General features: G+C 40.5%; 2 pseudogenes; both read left to right on the top strand.

Annotated features, from left to right (window-relative positions):
• Positions 1-2178: 2178 nt before the first annotated feature.
• Positions 2179-10011, top strand: LOC112641930 (malate dehydrogenase, mitochondrial-like; annotated as a pseudogene).
• Positions 10012-10835: 824 nt separating this feature from the next.
• LOC118351753 (60S ribosomal protein L23a-like) lies at positions 10836-11600 on the top strand (annotated as a pseudogene).
• Positions 11601-12200: the final 600 nt, after the last annotated feature.

The raw sequence follows: 12200 nt of genomic DNA, 5'->3' as shown, positions 1-12200 counted from the left end.
TGCGTATAGCAGTTTTCTTGCCAGCCTCTCTGCCAAGTCATCCCAGGTCTGAGAGCAATCTTTCTCTTTTATCCAAAGCCAAATTGCTGCCTCCATGTTGTTGTTACTGCTACAGACTCTGCTAATTTCTCCTTGGTGAACAGAAGCTAGTCCAGTGGAAGAAGCTCTAGACTGGGAGATTTAAGGAACCAGTGTCCTAATTCCTGCTTTACAAGTACCTAAAGTGTGATGTTGGCCTATCTTCCATCCATAAATGGAAGGGGATGTGGATAGATGATCTCCACATTCTCTTCCAGATGTAAGAATCTCTGATTTTAGGGATGCCTGAGTGGCTTAGTTGTTAAGCACCTGATTCTTGGTTTCTGCTCAGATTGTGATCTCAGGGTCATGAGATTGAGCCTTGCATCAGGCTCTGCACACAGTGGAGAATCTGCTTGAGATTCTCTCTCCTTATCCCTCTGCCTCCCCCTCTGCCTCCTGCTCTGCCCCTCCTGCTCATGCTCTCTCTCTCTCTCTCTCAAATAAATAAGTAAATCTTAAAAAACATTTTTTAAAGGAAAAAGAATCTCTGATTTTAAATGCAGGGTCAACATGCCTTCAGCCGGGCCAGATGATAACTCTATCTACAAAGTTCTGCTTTACCATGTGGCAGAATAATTTTCTGTGGTTATATTATGTTTTATTCTCCTGTACTTTGCCTCATATCTCCATCCTCCAACAACTCTTTGCCTATTCTAGAAACGTTGCTAGGATGTTTGCACCTATGCCTCTGGAAAGTTTTGTGTCGCTAAGCCAGAAGCAAAAGTTGCTAAAGAAAACCCTCTCTGCCAGTCTTCTTTGAAAGTCTAAATGCACTAGGCTATTTGTCCTAAATAGGGTCCAGTGAGAAAGGAGCACTTTTCAGGAACAGAGGCAAGAATGGCAAGATTGAGAACTTCTTTCTTAGGATGACCATAACATTGATTTTCCTAGGAAGAACATTTTTGAGAATGAAAGGTAACATTACTCATTAATAATTATACTGGCAGCACAGCATAAACGCGGATGGTCCTAGGCAGACTGTACGGTGTTGTCACCCTATACCAGCATTAAATCCAAGAAGAATCATGGCATCATGACTCACTGTCCTACAGACATCACTAATCAATCCTCATGTTCTTTCCACCAAGTCCAGATGAGCTTAGAAATTTCTCAACATATTACTCCTGACACTACTAATCCATCAGTTTTGGCCCTGGAGTTGAAATCTTTTTATTACACCTAACCTTGTAATAAAAACAGACATAGTGGAAATCATGATCCTCTGCCCAGATCCCCTCTGGAACCTGGTAAACCCATCCCCGAGCCACTGATGTCACTGCTAATAGCCGACAGCTGGTGCTCTCACCAAGCATTGACCACAGCTGAGGGAAACTGCCTTGCCCAAGGTCCTATCCTTCTCCAAGTGCACCAGAGACCAATGACTAGCTGATGCAGGGTAACAAAAGACAGATCCGGGCCCCTGCCCCGCAACCTTGCTTCAGTTTGAGTCAAGGGTAGAAGACCATCCCCAGGGCAGCCAGGGTGGCGCAGCGGATTGGCGCCGCCTGCAGCCCGGGGTGTGATCCTGGAGACCCGGGATCGAGTCCCACGTCGGGCTCCCTGCATGGAGCCTGCTTCTTCCTCTGTCTCTCTCTCTTTCTTTTTTTAAGATTATTTATTTATTCACGAGAGATACAGAGAGAGAGAGAGAGAGAGAGAGCGAGGAGGGGCGTGCAGAGACACAGGCAGAGGGAGAAGCAGGCACCACACCGGGAGCCCAACGCGGGACTCGATCCAGAGTCTCCAGGATCACGCCCTGGGCTGAAGGCGGCGCCAAACCGCTGCGCGCCAACGGGGCTGCCCATCTCTCTGTATCTCTATAAATAAATAAATAAATAAATAAATAAATAAATAAATAAATAAATAAATAAATAAATAAATAAATAAATAAATAAATAAATAAATAAATAAATAAATAAATAAATAAATAAATGAATAAATAAATGAATGAATGAATGAATGAATGAATGAATGAATGAATGATCTTAAAAAAAAAAAAAAAGACCATCCCAGATCCAGAGCTTTCCACACAATCAGCTGAGGCTGATAGTTCAGTTTGTCTTTCTGCCGAATCTTGACTTCCTCTCTTCCCGAGAGATGTATCTCCTGAGAGTCTCCCTCAATCAACCTTCTGCACACAACTCCATCCCAAGGTCTGTTTCTAGGGATTCCCATCTGAGGAATCAGACTATCTCTGTGTTGTTAGCAAGAAGTAAGCCCAGGGACGCCTGGGTGTCTCAGCAGTTGAGCACCTGCCCCTGGCTCAGGGCCTGATCCTCCGTCTCAGGATCGAGCCCCACATCAGGCTCCCCACCTGGAGCCTGCTTCTCCCTCTGCCTACATCTCTGCCTTTTTCTCTCTGTGTCTTTCATTAATAAATAAATAAAATCTTAAAAAAAAAAGTAAGCCCCAAAGTTAACTTCCTAATTTGTATCTTAGTAAAATGGATCAATTAGCATTTATTTCTTGTTCCCATATTTAATTGACCTTAATTTAAAAGCTACCCTTGAAAATACATGCCCCTTCATTCTTTGCAATCAGAAAAGTGCAAGTCCTCTCCTTCTCTGGTCTCTAGTGGAGGAGACAGGGTTGCTATGTGTTTCCATTCTAGTGAAGTGGAACAACACTTTTACGGAGAGAGGAGGCCTAGGGTTTAGTACTGGCTTTACCAATGACTCACTATGATGTGGGAAAATCATTTCCTCACTCTAGGTGGGTCTAAATCTACTTGTCTATAAAATAAAAGGCTTATCAGAAAAGTTATAAAAAACTTAGAAATGAAGCCAAAAAGTGAGTCATGCCTTCTTTCAATGTTATGTAGGCACAAAGACCATCCAGAGATTGTCTAGAGTAATTATTTAATTTTTCTCACCATTTGCTATTAGTTGAAGATCCCAGATTTAATAAAACTTTTTATTACCTGGTAGAAGTTTGCATAGTAGATATGCAAATAATTTCTATTCATGGAACCACAAAGATTTATAACTCAATTTTTGTGTAACTCAGTAAACTTACACTAATATTGCAATAGTATTTACCTGGCTTTTTAAATGTTCTTTGAATCAGTCATAACATCTTAATGGTTTCTCTGCCAATTCATGAGTTAAATAGACTCTTTTTCATGTGGTTCATTTATATTTGCCCAAAAGTCATGATTTTACCTTTTTAAAACTATACTTCATCAGGCTTGATTTACTCCATCTTGCTGAAAGAAAACCAATTTACATGGGGCATCTGAGTGGCTCAGTGGGTTAAGCATCTGACTCTTGATCTCAGCTCAGGTCTCAACCTCAGGGTTGTGGGAATAAACCCTGCACTGATATATAAAAATATATATTAAAAAAACAAACATAAACAATCCACAAACCCATCTTGAAATTAGAGGATCTCATAGTATCTATACAAAGACATCCATGACTCCTTTCTATAGAAATCATCTGGACTGTGTTACCCTTAGGAGAGTAGTCAGCAATACCAGAGTCTCCTGAACCACCATCCTTGACTACTGTGTGGCTGGGATGGAGGGCAGCACAGCCAAGACTTAGTGAGAAGGGACTTTCCCAAGGTTTCCAGGTCTGAAAGGTATACAAGCTACATATCATCAGAGCTAGGATTTAAACCCAGGCCTAACACTATAGAATGCCCCAACTCCCACTCCTCATGCTTTCATGCATGGCTCATCTGCCTGTAATCCCAATGTATATCACATATGCCTGGCACCTAGTAGGAAATCAATGTATATCCCAAGCAATTAAATTTTTTTAACTATTCCTAGTACCGGGATGCCTGGGTGGCTCAGTGGTTGAGCGTCTGCCTTTGGCCCAGGACGTGATCCTGGAGACCTGGGATCGAGTCCCACATCGGGCTCCCTGCATGGAGCCTGCTTCTCCTTCTGCCTGTGTCTCTGCCTCTCTCTCTCTCTCTGTGTGTCTCTCATGAATAAATAAATAAAATCCTTAAAAAAAAAAAAACTATTCCTAGTACCTAGAACTTGGCTATTTCCAAAGAACAAAATCTATTGATGAGCCTCACTTCAGAGCACTAGAAAGGACAGACACTCAGGAGCCAGACAGGCCTACGTTTCATCTCCTCATTGACAGTTAGTGGCTAATTAGCAGTGTAACCTTGAACCAGAAATGAAATCCCATGAGCCTTAGTTTCCTCCTCTGCTACATGTAAATAATCCTCATGAGCTTCTTATGAGGATTAAAGTAAAAAAAAGAATGTGAAAGTTCTTAGCACAAGACCTAGCCCAAAGGTGCCCCCACCCACAATGGTCTTTTGGCCTTTCCTTCCCCTCTCAGAAGACCCTGGAAGGCTTTGAGGCCTCAGCTCTGCTCCTGCTTCTACCAGCCCCCACTCCAGGCACACAGTGATCAAGGGATGGGAAAATCCCTCTGTTCAAACAGGTGTCACTGTTCTAAATCTACAGTCTCATTTCCTGATCGTGTCTTAATCTGCTCGTCGGTGGTGAAAGTTGATTTCTTGCACATTCTTATATCAGTGGGAATTTCTGCCCTTGGCTGACAGGCATTATGGGCTGGCTTTGACATACAGCCCTACAGGGCCTGAACAGCCCCTATTCTTTCCCAGTCCTGAAAGGGAGCTTTGTGCCAAGGATTCATTAAACTGCACTGCACAGCCCCTTCATAAATGGGGCTCAATAATGAACAGTCGATTTAACTGGAAAAGCTGCTGGAGCTGTTAAATTAAAGGGAAATAAAGTGCATTTTAGACTCAGTCTGCCAGAAGAAATGGTGACCTAAAAGGAAAATCTTCATTTTTATTGAATTGAAGTTTTTAAAAAGTTTAAAATGTCCAGGAAGCTTCCTTGTGATAGGCAATGAGACATAAAAGCTCAGAATGTAGGCTTGAGATAGTGGTGCTTTTCATTCACCATCCCACAGTTAGCCTTGGGCTCTTAAATGGTGCAAAGGAATGATCTCATTTTGAGAAGGAAATATGGGGAGACTCTGCAATATGCCACAAGAAGTGTTGTTTGTTTGTTTGTTTGTTTAAAATTTTAAAAGTATTTTTAGGCCAGGACTTCTCATTCATTCTTCGCACATTCAAAGGACCAAGAACCCATTCTTTTCAATTTTTCTGTTCTTTTTCAGAGATGAGAAATTTCTCTGGGAGAAACCCAATCGTTTCTGCTGAGAGTTATATATTTGATTTAAGTATTGTGCTCTGACATCTGACTCAGTCTCTCTTTTAGGTCTGAGATTTTCAGAAGTACATCTAAGGCACCAAAGAACTTTCTCTTCAACTTATTTTTCTGAGTTATATAACTTCCTGGCATGGTGAGAGAGAAAATCTACTAACATATGCTGGAATGTTATAGTTTCCCATAACTCTCAGGTGCAAGAAGCAAAAGCCACTATGCTTTGGCAGATAGAATAACCACATAGTGATCTTTTTTCCACTAAGCTGCTGTGAGCTGGGACTTCTTCACATGCTTCCTATCCTTCGTGTTTTCAAATCTTTATATAGAATCTGCTCCTGGGTATGTTATAGGCTTTACTACCCTAGTCAAGGCCTTTTCTGGTTTTCATCATTAAGTATCATTTGACCATCAAAAACAAGAGTCACTTGTCACAGGGAATTTAAAGAGAAATCTGAAAGGCAATGTGAAATAAATAAAGGCCCACTTCCACCCTTATTGTTCAGGGTCACTGGAATCCAAACACAGATTTTCAGTTGCAAAGCTGTATAGAAAAGGCAAAACTTCCTTTTTAAGAAGTTATATGCTCTCTTTCTGAAACCTACTCTTTCATTTGAATTCTAAGCCATCGATTTAATTTTTTAGGATTCTGCATTAAGCAATTCAAAGCCACCTTGAGAATATCCTGAAGTTGAAAAAAAAATAAATCTGTGCATATATTCATTTTAAATAGTAACTGTGGTGACTCAGTAAATAGTATTTTTTTACTCTTCGTTCATCTACCACTAATGAGTCACAGTCAACTAATATAAATCATGGGCTCTCCACACCATGAAATTCTAGCTTCATAATAAAACTGCTGCCTATTTTAACAAATTCTAGGATGGACCTTGTCTATTGTGAGCCCTGATGGTTATTAGAGTCTACAACTGCAGCAGAATAAACGAAGTTTCATTCACCTTCCATTAAAGATTGCCAGACACCAAAATGGCTATGCCATTCTGTGTGGATTGTGTGGTCCGATTACATTTTGACATTAAGCAATGAAGCAAATATTCATTAGAAAACACATATTATACCATTCCAACTTTTTTTACATGTGGCATCAGAAATTCAAACACACTCTCCCAGTCATAACTTATTCCTATATTAATATTATTATTAAACTATTCAAAAGATATTTAGCTTAAAGATAGACATAAGGGAATTTTCTGAATCTGCACAGATTTGACTACAACCACACTACAAGTGAAGGAGAATGTTGATATGTTACAGATTATCAAAAGGAAAATGACAGGAAAGCAATGGTGGTCAAAATCAAAGCACAGGAGCAAGTATACTTCTATAGGATTCAGAACATTTATTAATTCTTCTATTCATTTTAATAAATTTAATTTATTAAATTTAATACAATTTAATTTATTAATTTAATAAAATCTTATGTGCCTTTCTTTCCTATGTGCATCATTTTTCTGAGGAAAGAAAAGAAGTTATCCTCAGTGCCTAACAGAAAGTATGATAGGTAGAGGTTTAGTAACTATTTGACAAGGGAATAAAAGAAAGAGAAGAAGGGAAAGGAAGATAAGGAAAGAGAAAAGAGAGAATGTGAGACAAGGAAAGGAGGATGTTAGACCAGGGAAAATTAGAAACAACATGATAGCTTTCTTCACGTACTTAAAATATATTATTTGAGAAAAAGATTCGATTTATTGTTCTAGAAACCAAATAATTTCACCAAGAGCTACAAATAGAAAGCTAAGAGATTTCTGGGTCCTAGCTGTAAGGAGATGCTACCCCACTCAAACAAGTAAAAACTGAAAAAGCTGAAAAATCAACAACTCTTTTTAGATCTATAAGAGAAATAAGGTCACAGAGCAGACTACTACCCCCAAAATTGGAAAGACAGGCAAATACAGAAAATCACACAGGAGAAGAAACATATAGAGGACCAGTGCTGGGGTAAAAAAAACAAAAAACAAAACAAAACCCTGAATTATAGTTGCAAAACACTGGGGGTTCAGTGTAGAAAATCCTGAGAGATAAAATTTGGGGGGACCCTGTCATCATGGCATTCCCCCAAATTTTGTAAGTTTCAGCTCCTGGAGCTCTAACAGTTCTCACAGTAAATAATGGAGGAAAAAAAGAAATCTTGTGCTTCCTGCAGGGGTAGGAGAAAAGGAACCATCTTGAAATATGCCAGACCATTCTATTCTGAACAAGGTCTGCCCTCAGGACAAACTAACCAGAGCCTGAACTACCTAGAGAAAGGGAAATACCCAACTCCAGCTCATACTAGCCATCCTGTCCCACCTGAGGGGAGGAGGAAAAACCTGAAAAGCACTTGTGAAGTGCATGGTCCACAAAAAAGCTGAGCCCTAATCATCGATCTACTGAAGTCCTATTTAGTTCATTTTACCCAGTACATAATGTTCAACTATCAAGAGAAATTACAAGGCATACTCAAAGGCAAAAACATAGTTTGAAGAGACAGAGTAAGCATCAGAAATATATATACACACACACACACACACACACGTATATATATAGCAGGGATATTGGAATTATTAGACCAGGAATTTAACTACGATTAATATGCTAATAGATCTAACAAATAAAGTAGATGGCATGCAAAAACAGATGGATGATGTAAGCAAAGAGATGGAAATTCTAAGAACCAGAAAAAAATGCTAGAGATCCAGAAATAAAGCATGCTTTTGGTGGGCTTATTAGTAGACTGGGCAGGTCAGGGGAAGAATCTCTAAGCTTGAGAATATCCCACTAGAAACAACCAAAACTAAGAGACAAAGAGAGACTGCTAACTCTGGGAAACGAACTAGGGGTGGTAGAAGGGGAGGAGGGCGGGGGGTGGGAGTGAATGGGTGACGGGCACTGGGGGTTATTCTGTATGTTAGTAAATTGAACACCAATAAAAAATAAATTAAAAAAAAAAAAAGAGAGACAAAGAGAAAAAACACTGGGGAAAAAAACAGAACAGAATATCTAAGAACTATGGGACAATTACCAAAGGTCTAACATAAGTATGGAAAATACCAGAAGGAGAAGAAAAAGAAACAGAAGAAATGTTTGAAACAATATTGACTGAAAATTTCTCCCAAAGTAATGTTAGACACTAAATCATAGATCCAGGAAGATCAGAGAATAGCAAGCAGGATAAATACCAAAACAAACAAACTAAAAACTCACTTCAGGATATCATTTTCAAACTACAGAAAATCAAAGATAAAGAAAAAAACCTCACAAGAAGACAGAGGGGGGGAAAGAATACCTTACTTATAGCGGAGCAAAGATAAAAATACATCCAATTTCTCACAAACCATGCTAGTAAGAAGATGGTAGAGGGAAATATTTAAAGTGTCTAAGAAAAAAACACCAATCGAAAATTCCATGCCCTATAAACTTATCCTTCAAGTAAGGGAGAAATAAAGACTTCTCCATACAAACATTGAGGAAACTTGTTGCCAGTAGACCTACCCTGCAAAAAAATGTTAAAAGAAGTTTTTTAGTCCCTGCCCGCTCCAACCAACCGTGCCCTCCGCCCTGCCGCCCCGCCCGCGCCTCCCGCGCCGCTCTCCGCCGCAGCTTCAGCACCTCGGCCCAGAACAAGGCTAAAGCTGCTGTGCTCGGGGCTTCCGGAGGAATGGGGCAGCCCCTTGCGCCGCTTCTCAAGAACAGCCCCTTAGGGAGCCGCCTGACCCTCTGGATATTGCTCATACACCGGAGCGGCCGCAGATCTGAGCCACATCGAGACCAGAGCAACCGTGAAAGGCCACCTGGGACCTGCGCAGCTGCCGGGTTGCCTCAAAGGCTGCGATGCGGTGGTGATTCCAGCCGGAGTCCCGAGAAAACCAGGCGTGACACGGGATGACCTGTTCAGCACCGGTGCCTCAGTTGTGGCCACCCGGACTGCGGCCTGCGCCCAGCATTGCCCCGAGGCCATGATCTGCGTCATTTCAAATCCGGTCAACTCCACCATCCCAATGGCAACGGAGGTTTTCAAGAAACACGGAGCTTACGACCCCAGTAAAATCTTCGGGGTGACGACCCTGGACATTGTCAGGGCCAACACTTTCATTGCAGAACTAAAGGGTTTGGATCCCGCGCGAGTCAATGTTCCTGTCATTGGCGGTCATGCCGGGAAGACCATCGTCCCCCTGATGTCTCAGCGCACCCCCAAGGTGGACCTTCCCCAGGACCCGCTGACAGCCGTCGCCGGGCGGATCCAGGAGGCCGGCACGGAGGTGCTGAAGGCCAAAGCTGGAGCAGGCTCTGCCACCCGCCCTCCATGGCATACGCTGGAGCTCGGATTGTCTTCTCCCTTGTGGATGCAACGAATGGGAAGGAAGGAGTTGTCGAATGTTCCTTTGTTAAGTCCCAGGAAGCAGACTGTGCCTATTTCTCCACACCATTACTGCTGGGGAAAAAGGGCATCGAGAAGAATCTAGGCATTGGCAAGATCTCCCCTTTTGAAGAGAAGATGATAGCAGAAGCCATCCCCGAGCTGAAGGCCTCCATCAAAAAGGGAGAGGAGTTTGTGAAGAACATGAAATGAAAGGGCAGCCAGCTAGCAGTCCGTTTCCCTAACTTATGAAGGCATCATGTCCCTGCAAAGCCATCTCCTGCCCTCATGTTTCCGTTGCGTTAACCACCAGTGTCATGTTAACGTCACCGCCCCTTCCCATCGCAGGTCCGTCAATGTGTGCATCAATAAAAGCAGGCTTCCATTTTCTTTTTCAAAAAAAAAAAAAGTGTTTTAGAAAAAAGAAAATAACATCGATCAGAAACTTGGATCTGCATAAAGGAAGAGCATAGAAGAAGAAATAAGTAAGGCAAAAAAGAAAAATTTTTATTTTTCTTTTCATTTAAAAATGTTTATTTTTCTGATTCTTAACTGATCCAAGGAACAAGTTTGTTCAAAATAACAATAGCAATAATGTATTTGATTATGTATGCTACGTATATGTATATATGTATGTATGTGCATGCATATATATACACACAAAAATATATAAATACATATATGCTTATGTATAAATGAAATGAATGACAGCAATGATAAAAGAGACAGGAAGGAGAAGTTAGGATTAGTTTGATTATAAGGCATTTCACTTATGCATAAAGCAGTATTTTGTTTTATTTTGTTTGTTTTTTGTTTTTTGTTTTAATTTTTTAAAGATTTTATTTATCCATTCATGAGAGACACAGAGAGAGAGGCAGGTTCCCCATGGGGAGCCAGACATGGGACTTGATCCCAGGACCTCAGGATCATGCCCTGAGCCAAAGGCATACGCCCAACCACTGAGACACCCAGATGCCCCAGTATATTGTTATTTGAAAGCAGACTTGAATTAGTTATAATTGTATATTGCAAACTCTAGAGCAACCACTAAAAAGAGTTAAAAAAAATTATAACTGATGAGCTAAGAAAAGAGAGAAAATGGAATCATATGAAATACTCAGTTATAACCACAAAAAGGCAGAAAAGGAATGGGACACACACACACAAAAAAAGGAACAAAGACTAAGAGCAACAAATAGTAAACAGCAATAAATATGGTGGTAGATAAACCAACTGTATCAATAATCACTTTGAATGACAATAGTCTAAATGCATCAGTTTAAAGACAGAGGTTTTCAGAGTGGATTAAAAAACAAGACCCAACTATGTTATGTCTACAGGAAGCCCACTTTAAATATAAAGCACATATAGATTAAAAATAGGTGGATGAGGCTTTTTCATGAAGATGGCACTTAAGGTGAAGAAGGAAGCCACTGCCTCTCCCAAAGCTGAAGCCAAAGCAAAGATTTTGAAGCCCAAGAAAGTGGTGCTTAAAGGCATACACAGTCACAAGAAGAAGAAGAAGAAGAAGAAGAAGAAGCAGCTCTGCATGTCACCTACATTCTGATGGCACAAGATACTGTCTCCAAAGGCGGCCCAAATACCCTTAGAAGACCATCCTTAGGAGAAACAAGCTTAAAAAATAAAAATAAAAATAAAAATAAAATAAAATAAATAAAAAAAAAGAAACAAGCTTGATCACTATCCATCATTAAGTTCCCCCTGACTATCCAGCCAGCCATGAAGAAAATAGAAGACAACCACACACTTGTATTCATTGTGGATGTCAAGGCCAACAAGCACCAGATTAAACAGGTTGTGAAGACGCTTTATGAGAGTGACGTGGCCAAGGTCAACACTTTGATCAGGCTCAATGGAGGGAAGAAGGAATATGTTCAACTGGCTCCTGATTATGATGCTTTGGATGGTGCCAACCAAACTGTGATCATCGAAACTGGTAAATCTAAATATAAATTCTTTCATCATAAGAAAAAGTGAATGGACAGATAAAGATATACCATGTTAACACTAATTTTAAAAAACAGTGGAATTAGCTATATAATTTCACATAGAGCAGACTGACAGGAAAATTATGAGAGATAAACAGGGATATTATATTATGATAAAGAGGTCAATACTCCAAGAATGCCTAACAGTCCTTAACACATATGCACCTAATAACAGAGTTTCAAAATACACGAAGCAAAAAGTGATGGAACTGCAAGGAGAGTGGAACAATTCTTTACTAAGTTTGAGACTTCAATACCCCAGATCCAGAAGGCAGAAAACCGGTAAAGACATAGTTAAACTCAACGCCATCAATCAATTGAATATAATAGACATCTATAGACTACTTCATCCAACAACAGCAGAATGTGCATTCTTTCAAGACAGCTTGCTTCTTGACAGGAAGAGGGACGAAAGAAGATGGAAGCAGAAGGAAAAAGGGAGTAGAACAGTAGAGATTAAGGTAAAGGAAGTATGATCATTAAAAGGTTTGAGGCCTGTTTGCCAGAATTCAGAGGTGGAAAGTGTTCTTCCTAGGCATTTGCCTTCCATTTAATCTGTGACCTTTACATCAATGATCTGAGGATACAT

The sequence above is a fragment of the Canis lupus genome, chromosome 21, assembly GCF_003254725.2.
Source record: "Canis lupus dingo isolate Sandy chromosome 21, ASM325472v2, whole genome shotgun sequence".
NCBI lineage: Eukaryota > Metazoa > Chordata > Mammalia > Carnivora > Canidae > Canis > Canis lupus.
This window is presented reverse-complemented; position numbering and strand designations above follow the sequence as displayed.